Raw genomic sequence first — 12,889 nt, forward strand, 5'->3', positions numbered from 1 at the left:
TAGGTGTGGAGCAACTTTCTTTCCTAAATGTAGAAAAACATGGGTTTGCCTAATAAGGTCTATCTACATGTTGTTGGATTCTCAATTCTAAAGATCATTGGATCTACAGTGCCTTCGGAATGTAGTCACACCCCTTGTCTTTTTCCACATTTTGTTGTGTTACAGCCTGAATTTAAAATGGATTAAATTGAAATGTTGTGTCACTGATCTAGACACAATAGCCCACAAGTTCAAAGTGGAATTATGTTTTTAGATATTTTTTTTTACAAATGAATAAAATGAAAATCTGAAATGTCTTGAGTCAATAAGTATTCAATCCTTTGTTATAAATAAGTTCAGGAGTAAAAATGTGCTTAACAAGACACATAATAAGTTGCATGGACTCACTCTGTGTGCAATAATAGTGTTTAACATGATTTTTGAATGACTACCTCATCTCTGTATCCCACACACAATTACCTGTAAGGTCCCTCAGTCGAGCAGTGAATTTCAAACACAGATTCAACCACAAAGACCAGGGAGGTTTTCCAATGCCTCGCAAAGAAGGGCACCTATTGGTAGATGGGTAAAAGAATGTGCGACATACATTGGTAGACTGAAATAAGTGCCGATACTCCTTTGAGTGCCAATACTGTTTTTATATTTAGCTGCTAACTTTGAGCTAATATTCTATAAGGTACAGAAACTCAAGCAGTAGAACATTTGAGGTGCCGGTACTCAGTTCCGGTGAGCTCATGCCAAAGTTAAGCACTGCTAACATATCACATCTCTTTGTTGTTTATATAGTAGTCTAGTGTGTTTATCAAAAGAACCAGTACTGTCATGTTGAAGTATACTGTGTGTACATTGACCATCTACTGAGAGTCACCACAAGGGTAGCCTAGACACCAGAGTCAATTACCAGTGCGCAACACTGGTTCAATCAAAATTGATTCCACATCATTTCAACCCAAAAAATCTATGTTATGACGTTGAATCAACATGGAAAACTGATTGGATGTGCAAAAAGTAATCAACCTAAGGGCATTTAGTATTTTTTTAACCAAACTTTTAACCTAAATCCAATGACATGGTGACATTTTTGTTACCCTTCTGATGGGTACAGTGAAGATGACCAGTGATGTGGATATTATGGCGTCCTGAAATGGCCACTATGTGGCAGTAGCAGTGTTAATAATAGATTTTTCACACAGGGTCAGGTCAAATGTGTACACACACATGTTCATGTTCATGTTAAATTTACCTAAATTCACACATGACGATGGGAGAATAACATTATGAATCCTTCCCCAAAAATGCTTAAAGGGATAGTTTACAAAATTACAAAATGACACATTGGTTTCCTAACCTTGTAAGCAGTCTATGGATAAGGTATGACAACAATCCATGCTTTGGTTTAGTTTCCCTGGCACTGTTTCCACATGCTAACGTTTTAGCATTTCTGGCACAAATCTCATTCAACTCATGGGACCGATATTAGCATTTTTCGCACATCATCCGAAAGTATCTAAAATTGATTGTGAAGCGCTACAAAGTCACTTATAGCCAGAGGTGGGACCAAGTCATTGTTTTACAAGTCACAAGTAAGTCTCAAGTCTTAGCACTCAAGTCCAAAGTCAAGTCCCAAGTCAAGACAGGCAAGTCCGAGTCAAGTCTCAAGTCAAGACCGACAAGTATCAAGTCAAGTCTCAAGTCCTAATCTTTGAGTTTTGAGTCCTAAATGTGCTCTTCTAAAGTCATAATGTGCTCTTCACCAAATTTAATACCATTTCATATTTTTAACAAGAGTAATAGTTAGTGTATTACATTTACACAAATCATGAATGCTTTTAAAAAATATATTTATTACTTTCCAAATAAACTTTATATTTTTATGGAAATACATGGGTAGCCATAAGAAAGACCCCACCCAATAGCGATCGACTATCGAGGATCGCAATCGGGCGATGTAGGCTTGTACACAATCGCCCAACCTTAATACACACACACACACACACACACACACACACACACACACACACACACACACACACAGTCTGTGTGGTTACAGTAGGCTAACATACGTCAATGGCTTTAGGAACAGCAGTAACATCAGGCAGGATTTAGGCTACCAACTGCCTAGCCAGTTGTAGCTCAATCTTGGGTGCAATGATCACGTTCCCGCACTGACTGACTGTGTGGAGGCTCATTGATTTAACGCCGGCTATATTAGCCATGACTTACCGTTCGTTGTGCAGCTTCAAATGTCGAACAAAGTTGGAAGTTGTTGCACCTCCGTCTGTCATTTTCTTCCCGCATGTTTTGCAAGTTGCAATCCGTTTTTTGTTGATACAGCGTAGTCTTTATATCCGAAAATAATAATTTTGGGTATCATCTTTCCAAGGGCTCCATCTGAATTCACTCGTCGACGTTCCTCTGCCACGCGCAACTTTTTCTCAGCTGGCACAATTTGATTGGCTGCTGTCCGATTCAAACTGTAATCCGTTAAATTAAATTTACACTTTTTTTAATAGCATAATTTTTTATATTTGGGCTTGGGGAGGGTATCAAGTCAGTTTGAGTCAAAAGGCTCAAGTCAAGTCACGAGAGTCATTGGTGTTAAAGTCAAAGTCGAGTTGCAAGTCATCATATTTGTGACTCGAGTCTGACTCGAGTCCATGTCATGTGACTGGAGTCCACACCTCTCCTTAAAGCTTATTTGAACATGATTCACAAAAAAATGCTAATATCGGTCCTTCAACGAGTAGCCTACATTAGGACATGGCAAAACCTATTCCCCCTCAGGAGACTGAAAACATTTGACATGGGTCCTCAGATCCTCAAAAGGTTCTACAGCTGCACCATCGAGAGCATCCTGACTGGTTGCATCACTGCCTGGTATGGAAACTGTTCGGGCTCCGACCGCAAGGCACTACAGAGTGTAGTGCGTAGGGCCCTGTACATGACTGGAGCCAAGCTTCCTGCCATCCAGGATCTCTACACCAGGCAGAGGAAGGTTCTAAAAGTCTCCAGCCACCCTAGTCATAGACCGTTCTCTCTGCTACCGCACGGGCAAAGCAGTACCGAAGCGCCAAGTCTAGGTCCAAGAGGCTTCTAAACAGCTTCTACCTCCAAGCCATAAGACTCCTGAACATCTAATCAAATGGCTACCCAGACTGTTTGCACTGCCCCCCCCCCCCCCCCCCCTTCAACACTGCTGCTACTCTCTGTTGTTATCATCCATGCATAGTCACTTTAATAACACTACCTACATGTACATATTACCTCAACTAACCGGTGCCCCCGCACATTGACTCTGTACCGGTACCCCCCTGTGTATAGTCTCGCTATTGTTATTTTACTGCTGCTCTTTAATTACTTGTTACTTTGATTTCTTATTCTTACTCTTATTTATTTTTTTAACTACATTTTTGGTTAGGGTCTCGTAAGTAAGCATTTCACTGTAAGGTCGACACCTGCTGTATTCGGCGCATGTGACTAATACAATTTAATTTAAAAAAATATTTAAAAAAATAATAATTTTATCCCATTTTCTCCCCCAATTTTCGTGGTATCCAATCGCTAGTAATTACTATCTTGTCTCATCGCTACAACTCCCGTACGGGCTCGGGAGAGACGAAGGTCGAAAGCCATGCGTCCTCCGAAGCACAACCCAACCAAGCCGCACTGCTTCTTAACACAGCGCGCCTCCAACCCGGAAGCCAGCCGCACCAATGTGTCGGAGGAAACACCGTGTACCCGACCGTGTACCCACCCGGCCCGCCACAGGAGGGCCAAACCCTCCCTAACCCGGACGACGCTATGCCAATTGTGCGTCGCCCCACGGATCTCCTGGTCGCGGCCGGCTGCGACAGAGCCTGGGCGCGAACCCAGAGACTCTGGTGGCGCAGCTAGCACTGCGATGCAGTGCCCTAGACCACTGCGCCACCCGGGAGGCCCAATTTCATTTAATTTGATTTGAAACAGGATGCATGTTTTGGAATATTTTTATTCTGTACAGGCTTCCTTAATTTCCCTCTGTCAATTAGGTTAGTATTGTGGAATAACTACAATGCTGTTTTCTCCTATCACAGTCATTAAACGCTGTAACTGTTTTAAAGTCACCGTTGGCCTCACAGTGAAATCTCTGAGTGGTTTCTTTCCTCTCCGGCAACTGAGTTAGGAAGGACGCCTGTATCTTTGTAGTGACTGGGTGTATTGATACACCATCCAAAGTGTAATTAATAACTTCACCATGCTCAAAGGGATACTCAATGTCAGTTTTTTTTTACACATCTACCAATAGGTGCCCTTCTTTACGAGGCATTGGAAAACTTTCCCTGGTCTTTGTGGTTGAATCTGTTTTTGAAATTCACTGCTCGACTGAAGGATCTTACATATAATTGTATGTGTGGAGTACATAGATGAGGTTGTCATTCAAAAATCACGTTAAACAATATTATTGCACACATAGAGAGTCCATGGAATTTATGTGTCTTGTTAAGTAAAGTTTTTCTCCTGAATTTATTTAGGCTTGCCGTAACAAAAGGTTTGACTCAATACATTTCAGTTTTTAATTTTTAATTAATGTTTAAACATTTAAAAAATCATAATTCCACTTTGACATTATGGGGTATGTGTGTAAGCAGGTGACACAATATCTCGAATTAATCCATTTTAAATTCAAGATGTAACACCACAAAATGTGGAAAAAGTCAAGGGGTGTGAATACTTTCTGAATGCACTTATTTCTAGAGAGTCTTAATAAGTAGGCTATTTAATTTGGAGCATTATCTTAGGCTACAGACATAAAACAGCACGTGAGTTGAAAGTAAAGGTGTGACTGGAAAAAAAGTGAAATTATTATTGTGTCATATATAATTGTAGTTAATATTTTGCCATTGTCTTTTCAATGAAGTGACCCTAAAACCCCAGTGTAACTACCATAGAAATATAATCCATTAATCCATAGATTCTATTTCTATGGAATCTATCACATTGGCCCAGCGTTTTCGAAACTCTTCTAATCTTGCCTGTCGTACTTTCGAGCGAGTCCTCGCGGAAGTACTGACGTGTTCATACGTCATTAGCCGGCCCAGCACGAGAGGTAGTTAGGTAGTGACACAGCGGCAGAATCAGGTAAGAAAAACCTGTCTTGCAGTATTTTGTCTATCAGTAGGAATGTGAACATATGTTCTCGAGTTTAAGTGGAATCTAGGGGACCAATACCGAAATAATATTTCAATTTAATGAATCTCTAAATATGGTAACGAGAGGCTATATGCCTATGCTAGCTAGCGAGAAAGAGCTCGGTTTCTAACCGGAAGTGAGTTGTCAAATTCACGAAGTTACAGCTGGTGGTTGTAGTTCAACTTCCAACTGATTTGTAGCCTTCAAAACGACAAGATTGACACGAAGGACTACACTTTCCATCTTTCTGGTAGCAGGGGTTAAAAAGTAACTGTTTGATTCCCGCTGCACCTTATGGGAAGTAGAGTGAAACCATAAGTGTTTTACCACACACTGCTAATGAAAGATGGTTGCTTGAAAACTACACAAACCAGAAATGGGTTGTTTAGGGAAGGACATCACTAATTCGCTAGATAATTTTTTTGTAAAGCTAGCTAATTTGCTAGCAACACTCACCCTGCTTGCAAAATAGAAACATAACATTGAATACGAAAATAATAGCTAATAGTAACTAACCACAACAATGACCTGCTATTTTAGCTAGGTATTCAAAATTGCGTTATGAATAATCACACTTCAATGCTAAACATATAACGTTACTGTAGCTAGCTTTCCAATCCCACACTATAAATGGGTTGTTAGCTAGATGGCTGGCTAGCTATCTACTGCATTGGCTGGTTGGCTAGCTCGCTTGCTATTAGCTAGCCTACTATTTCACGATTCAGCGTTGGAGAGCAAATAATAGCTAACGTTATCCATAATGGAAGAGACCGTCTCTGTCTCCGATCAGTCAGCTATTTATCAAGTATATGGTCATATCAGCCAACGTTAACTTAGTCTCACAATAATTGGATAGCCAATCAACAACAAATGCCATTTGACATGAACTGGAAAATGAAACTCTTTTATCGATTTTGGGTGGGAAGTGTTGGAATAGTGGTAACTAGCTAGGTCAATTAGCCCAGTTTTTCCCAACCCTGGTCCCCGAGTACCCCAAACAGTACACCGTTTTGTTGTAGCCCTTGACAAACACCCAACATTCAACTCATTGAGGGCTTGATGATTAGTTGAATCAGGTATCCAGGGTTAAAATAAACATTTTATGTTGGGTACTCGAGGACCAGGGTTGGGAAACACTGAATTAGCCTACAGTATGTTGATGTAGCCCAACCGACCGCGGACACTATTACTACGTTTGTCATCTGCGTCCAGCTGGTTATACAATGTGTCTGTCGCCCAGTGACCGGCTCGTACATAAACATCCTTAATTTGGGCTGCAAAGGCATCAGTTTCCTCCTCAACTCGGTTTAAAAAAAATAAAACAGGGACATATGTGTACCGTTTTAATAAAACACCATTTTCCACCACCATGCTAGAGTGGCAGGGATTGACGTTAAAGCTTCACAATGCAGAAATCGCTCCGCCATTTCCTGGTTACTAAAATTCTAATAGTTCGCCTAATTTCAGTTTGTGACAACAAGCATGTATAGTGTAGAGAATCATTGTACCATATAAACCGCTGTGAAATATATTTTCCATAACCAAAAATATTGTATTTACAGCTGTTTGAAGCTAGTGTACAAAACTGAAAGTAAAAGACACAACTAAACTTAAGAACGGGAAGCATAAAAATAGTGTACATAAGACAGATCTATGGCTTCTTAGACTTGCTTTCAATGAGTGACAGATCTGTAACTACTGCCATACATTTTTTTATCACCTTCCCATTGTGGAAACCTCAGAGCAGGTTCAACTTGTGCGACTGCTCAGTTCACTTGCCCTAGATGGGCATAAACTGCTTCTAGAAATAGAAATCCCCGATCACCACACATTTTGAGGAAAATGAAAACGTCAGTTTGTCACCTTCATGAGGTTGGAGTCATGGACACTGGTTTTTCATTGCACTCTGGATCATAAGGTTGTGTGTTCGAAGCCAGTCATGGACACTGTTTTTTTTGGGGGGGGGGGGGGGTGAACCTTAACCCTTACCGTAACCATTTGGAATGGGTGCTTAAATGTAATCTTTTAACCATATCCCAAACATTACCCCTTAACCATTCAGAAGTAGTGCCTAAACATTAACTTAAAATTTGACGTTTGAAGAAATTAAACGATACAGAGCAGCAGGAACAACAAACACTTACATTTTGGAGAAACTTCAAAGTTTGACTTTTGGAGAACGTTCATGAACGTCTAATTCTGCAGTGAGACTGTGAGAACTTGTTGGTAATAACATGCTCAACTACTTAAGACATTGGCTAAAATCTAGTTGTGCTTTTTAGATTTGGATAAAATTAACTAAGGAAGGATTTTTCACTTGTCTCATTGACTTCTCAAATCCCCGCCTCGTCTGTTTAGCAAGCATTGCTGGAAGTCTCGCGATGTTGGGCCTCTGGGTTGAGAAACTCTGTGACGGTACACATATTTTCCTCGTTTTTTTTTTAGGTTGGCGGCACAGAACAATGAGACAGATGTTTCATTGGATGTATAAATCTGAAGCATCTGGTTGGCATTTCCACCCACTACCAAATATGGTGATGAGAGGAAGCACAGTGGCTGGCAGAAGATGAAGCGAGATTCATTTTGGCTGATGTTTTCTGTTACAAAACTAGAATCTGTTACGAACAGAGTGGACAAAGTTTTGTACACTTTACCCTTTGCCAGAGGAGTGCAAGGGTGAATTGAGGTATTGCACAGTAGGCGTTCCCTAAAGAAAATGTGCAAAAATATGCTCGAATGCGCCAATAGGATCTTGCTAGCTCGTGCTTGACTCTGCCCACCTCCTCGCTTCTTCTGCCCACTGATTGTTTAATTTGCTCCAATTGGAAACCATCTTCTGTTAGTTACAAAATCTCTGCTGGCGGGCCATTAAATCAAGTTAAAGGAATGTTCCAGTTTGTTTTAACAACTCCACAGCAAGTTGTCAGTGGCTCTAGTTATCCAAATTTCCCGGGGGAATAAGAGCAAAATAGCCTTTTATTGAACCAGGATGTAATTTGTTAGAATCAGATTACTACAGCTTCCATGATGCTGTGCGCCTCCGAGCCAAGCTACAGGGAGGCGCGTCTTCGCTAGATTGGCGTGGTTATGTGAAATACTTGTCAGTAGAGGTCGACCGATTAATCGGAATGGCCGATCAATTTGGTTTAAATAATGCAAAAACAAAGTGTAAGAGAAGAAAGTAAAAGTGCAATATGTGCCATGTAAGAAAGCTAACGTTTAAGTTCCTTGCTCAGAACATGAGAACATATGAAGGCTGGTGGTTCCTTTTAACATGAGTCTTCAATATTCCCAGGTAAGAAGTTTTAGGTTGTAGTTATTATAGGAATATTTCTCTCTATACGATTTGTATTTCATATACCTTTGACTATTGGATGTTCTTATAGGCACTTTAGTATTGCCAGTGTAACAGTATAGCTTCCGTCCCTCTCCTCGCTCCTCCTTGGACTCGAACCAGGAACACAACGACAACAGCCACCCTCGAAGCAGCGGGAACAACCACTGCAAGTCTCAGAGCGAGTGACGTTTGAAACGCTATTAGCGCGCACCCCGCTAACTAGCTAGCCATTTCACGTCGGTTACACGAGCCTAGTCTCGGGAGTTGATAGGCTTGAAGTCATAAACAGCACAATGCTTGACGCGCAACGAAGAGCTGCTGGCAAAACGCATGAAAGTGCTGTTTGAATGAATGCTTACGAGCCTGCTGCTGCCTACCACCGCTCAGTCAGACTACTCTATCAAATCATAGACTTAGTTATAACATAATAACACACAGAAATACGAGCCTTAGGTCATTAATATGGTCGAATCCGGAAACTATCATCTCGAAAACAAGACGTTTATTCTTTCAGTGAAATACGGAACCGTTCCGTATTTTATCTAAGGGGTGGCATCAATTAGTCTAAATATTCCTGTTACATTGCACAACCTTCAATGTTATGTCATAATTACGTAAAATTCTGGCAAATTAGGCGGCCCAAACTGTTGCATATACACTGACTCTGCGTGCAATGAACGCAAGAGAAGTGACACAATTTCACCTGGTTAATATTGCCTGCTAACCTGGATTTCTTTTAGCAAAATATGCAGGTTTAAAAATATATACTTCTGTGTATTGATTTTAAGAAAGGCATTGATGTTCATGGTTAGGTACACATTGGAGCAACGATACGCACCGCATCGATTATATGCAACGCAGGACACGCTAGATAAACTAGTAATATCATCAACCATGTGTAGTTAACTAGTGATTATGATTGATTGATTGATTGTTTTTTATAAGATAAGTTTAATGCTAGCTAGCAACTTACCTTGGCTTACTGCATTCGCGTAACAGGCAGTCTCCTCGTGGAGTGCAATGTGAGAGGCAGGTGGTTAGAGCGTTGGACTAGTAACTGAAAGGTTGCAAGATTGAATCCCCCGAGCTGACACGGTGAAAATCTGTCGTTCTGCCCCTGAACGAGGCAGTTAACCCACCGTTCCTAGGCCGTCATTGAAAATAAGAATGTGTTCTTAACTGACTTGCCTAGTTAAATAAAGATTAAATAAAGGTGTAGTAAAAAACATTGCTAAAAAATCGGTGTCCAAAAATACCGATTTCTGATTATGAAAACTTGAAATCGGCCCTAATTAATCGGCCATTCCGATTAATCGGTCGACCTCTAGTTGGCGCCTATTCAAAACTCGAAATACTATCGTAGTATTACTACATTATGTTAATCACATTACTTTTATATTAGAATGTAAGCTTGTATTAGTGCTCACACTGTCTGTTTGTCTTAGAGGCAACAGAATAGAGTTCTTAGAACTCTCATGTGTCTGTGTGGAGAGAGAGAGAAGCCTCTAAGACAGGGGTGTCAAACTCATTCCACGGAGGGCCTAGTGTCTGCAGGTTTTTGGTTTTTCCTTTCAATAAAGCCCTAGACAACCAGGTGTGGGGAGTTCCTAACTAATTAGTGATGTTAATTCATCAATCAAGTACAAGGGAGGAGCGAAAACCCGCAGACACTCGGCCCCCCGTGGAATGAGTTTGACACCTGTGCTCTAAGATTTAACATTGACAGTAGATTTACGATGGCTTGGTGATAAGACAACATTCCATTCCATGGATAGTGTCTGTGTGCCTGTCTGTCGGTGCCAGGGATACCCAATCTCCAGTTTATTTAAGGAAAGGACCTAATGTCTGCTGCATTAGTATTTCTGTATAAGCAAGCAGTAAATTAACTAGAGACAGATATTTGGTGCCATGTAAATCTTGAATTCTTTTGCATGAGTGCAAAATGTACCTTTTGTATAAATTCTCTCATCTGTGATTTGTCATGAATATCCAGGAGGATGGACTTTGCTATAAAATGCTGTGGCTTAGTCCTGCTGGTTGGGCTCTCAACGAATCACCTACGTGTGGGTCGTTGACAAGCTCCATTACTGCAGTAATGAAATAATAAAGTTTGATTGTTTTGAAGAAATCTAAAAGTCTCTCCTTTTGATTAGAATAATTCTACGACAATACGATGTAAAACCACCGCAGGACAAATACCGGAAGGTCTGTGTATGTAGCAAGCATTTCACACCAGAGGACAACAAGAGGGTTAGGCAAGTTGATGGGTGGCGATTTATCAGGACAACGTATTTTGTCCAACTCTAAATTCAACACAAGCATACAACACCCCTGCCCTTCCAAAGAACCTTGCCCAATCAACGAAGCCAGCAAAACAGGATGTCATTAAGAAGCACAAGACAATGTTCTCAAAGTAAAACATCATTGCCCATGTTATTGTAAATTAAATGTGGATATTATTCTCTATAAACAAATCAATCCAAACAAGCTTTAATGGCTGTACTAGGCATATCCGCTGTTTGAATATGAGCAGTTTTATTGAACATCTATATTATGAGCAATCCTGATTTAGGGTTGGGCGATATTACAATAGTATCATCTATCAAGGATGATTGACAGTCATCGTCTAGTGACGACATCGTGATGTGACAGACGATACCTAACCTATTTCAACGTGACTGGCCTTACGCAGTAAAGAGAAGAGCGGAGTCGGGCAGTGCACAGCAGGACAGCGCATGGGTGTCATTCTGAGTAAATTGCCTATATTCTGATTTGCTATAGCCCATTTCAATTAATATGTTATATTTACAGAATGCAAGAGCACAATGTAGACATGGCTAAGTTTCACCAAAGCAGCGCTAAATGTCCGGTCAATTTAATTATATAAAAAAAAAATCTTTCTCCAATAGTGGATGATTTCTCCCACCGTGCTATTTCATGATCAAACAATGAATCTATTTAATGGAGTTCTAGGCTATCTTAAAGTTTTACGTTGTTTTTGAATAACCTACAAATATGGTAGGCCTAAGGTAATCTTAAGAGAGCAAAAACAAACAATAGCAAGATGGGAAAAATCTCATGAGAAATTTGAACAAACCTTACAGTTGAGCAAAGCATTATATGACAGAAATGCTTAATGTATATGAGGCCAGACAAAAACATTGCCCAACCCTGATACTGATATCTCCACCAACGTCTGGTAAATCAATAGTGTATACACAAAACAAAGGGGGTTTATAGTACAACTAAAGCAAATACGTAGCTAAGTGATTCCTTATTGAGGCTACTCGTTTTACTCAAGATGTACTGATCTGATAGTGTTACAACCAATCAAATAAAGACAAAGAATTCACGCCGTTTCCAGATTTTATTGCACGCTATTACAATTCCTCCAGCACATCATCAACCTCAACGAAGCCTCTTTACTTCCCATCAGGAGATCACGAATCCTCCCAACCACACAGGCAGGCAAAACCAGTCTGTTGTTTTTCCGTTGTACCCATTCCAGGAAGAAAAAAACCCGGTAGGCATGTGATATTTTCTGAAAGAAAAAAAGGAATAATCAGATTTGTTGTTAGGGTAGTCTGTACTCTAACATTTGTAAACAGCACTGGTAAATGTAGCCAATACGATGGTAAAGTGATCTAACGTTAATTATAAACTGGGTGGTTCGAGCCCTGAATGCTGATTGGCTGACAGCCGTGGTATCAGACCGTATACCATGGGTATGACAAAAAAAATATTTTTACTGCTCCAATTACGTTGGTAACCAGTTTATAATAGCAATAAGGCACCTCGGGGGTTTGTGATATATGGCCAATAGGGGTGTATCCAGGTGCGTTGCGTCGTGCATAAGAACAGCCTTTAGCTGTGGTATATTGGCCATATACCACACCCCCTCGTGCCTTGTTGCTTAATTATAAACTCAGTGATGCGTCGTGCCTAAGAACAGTCCTTAGCCGTGGTTTATTGGCTATATACCACCCCCCCCCATGCCTTATTGCTTAGTCTACTATGACGATGACAATATAAACAAGACGTCGGGAGATTACCATAGCAAGCTACAGGAGACTCATTCATATAGCTGTTATAGATATTATGGTGGGAGCACATTCAGCAGCCAAATATAAAACAATTCAAGTCAGTGTTGCAATGGTTGTACTTTAGAAACGAGGCTATGTCAATGTGCTAGCTCTGAATGTATAAACAAACCAGGCAGAACTCGATCTAGTAACGATAGACGAACTAATGCTACACAACCGCAATGCACACAACAGCACTAATGTTATGAAATGATGCAGATATAAAAACAATAGCGGGCGCATAACACTTGCTCTGTCCTCTTGGCCCCGCTGGTTCAGGCTTTCTTCTCCAGTTTATTTT

At 40.5% G+C, this 12,889-nt stretch overlaps 1 protein-coding gene across 2 annotated transcripts in view; it reads left to right on the top strand.

Annotated features, from left to right (window-relative positions):
* The first annotated feature begins 5,024 nt into the window (after positions 1 to 5,024).
* The window catches only part of rer1 (retention in endoplasmic reticulum sorting receptor 1), a 28,678-nt gene continuing 20,813 nt past the window's right edge, over positions 5,025 to 12,889 (top strand). For both annotated transcript variants that reach the window (XM_039008432.1, XM_039008433.1), the window contains exon 1: positions 5,025 to 5,118. The gene's annotated coding sequence lies outside the window, so the exon portion shown is untranslated. The remainder of the gene's footprint in view (positions 5,119 to 12,889) is intronic.

Source organism: Salvelinus namaycush, chromosome 14, assembly GCF_016432855.1.
Source record: "Salvelinus namaycush isolate Seneca chromosome 14, SaNama_1.0, whole genome shotgun sequence".
NCBI classification, from domain to species: domain Eukaryota; kingdom Metazoa; phylum Chordata; class Actinopteri; order Salmoniformes; family Salmonidae; genus Salvelinus; species Salvelinus namaycush.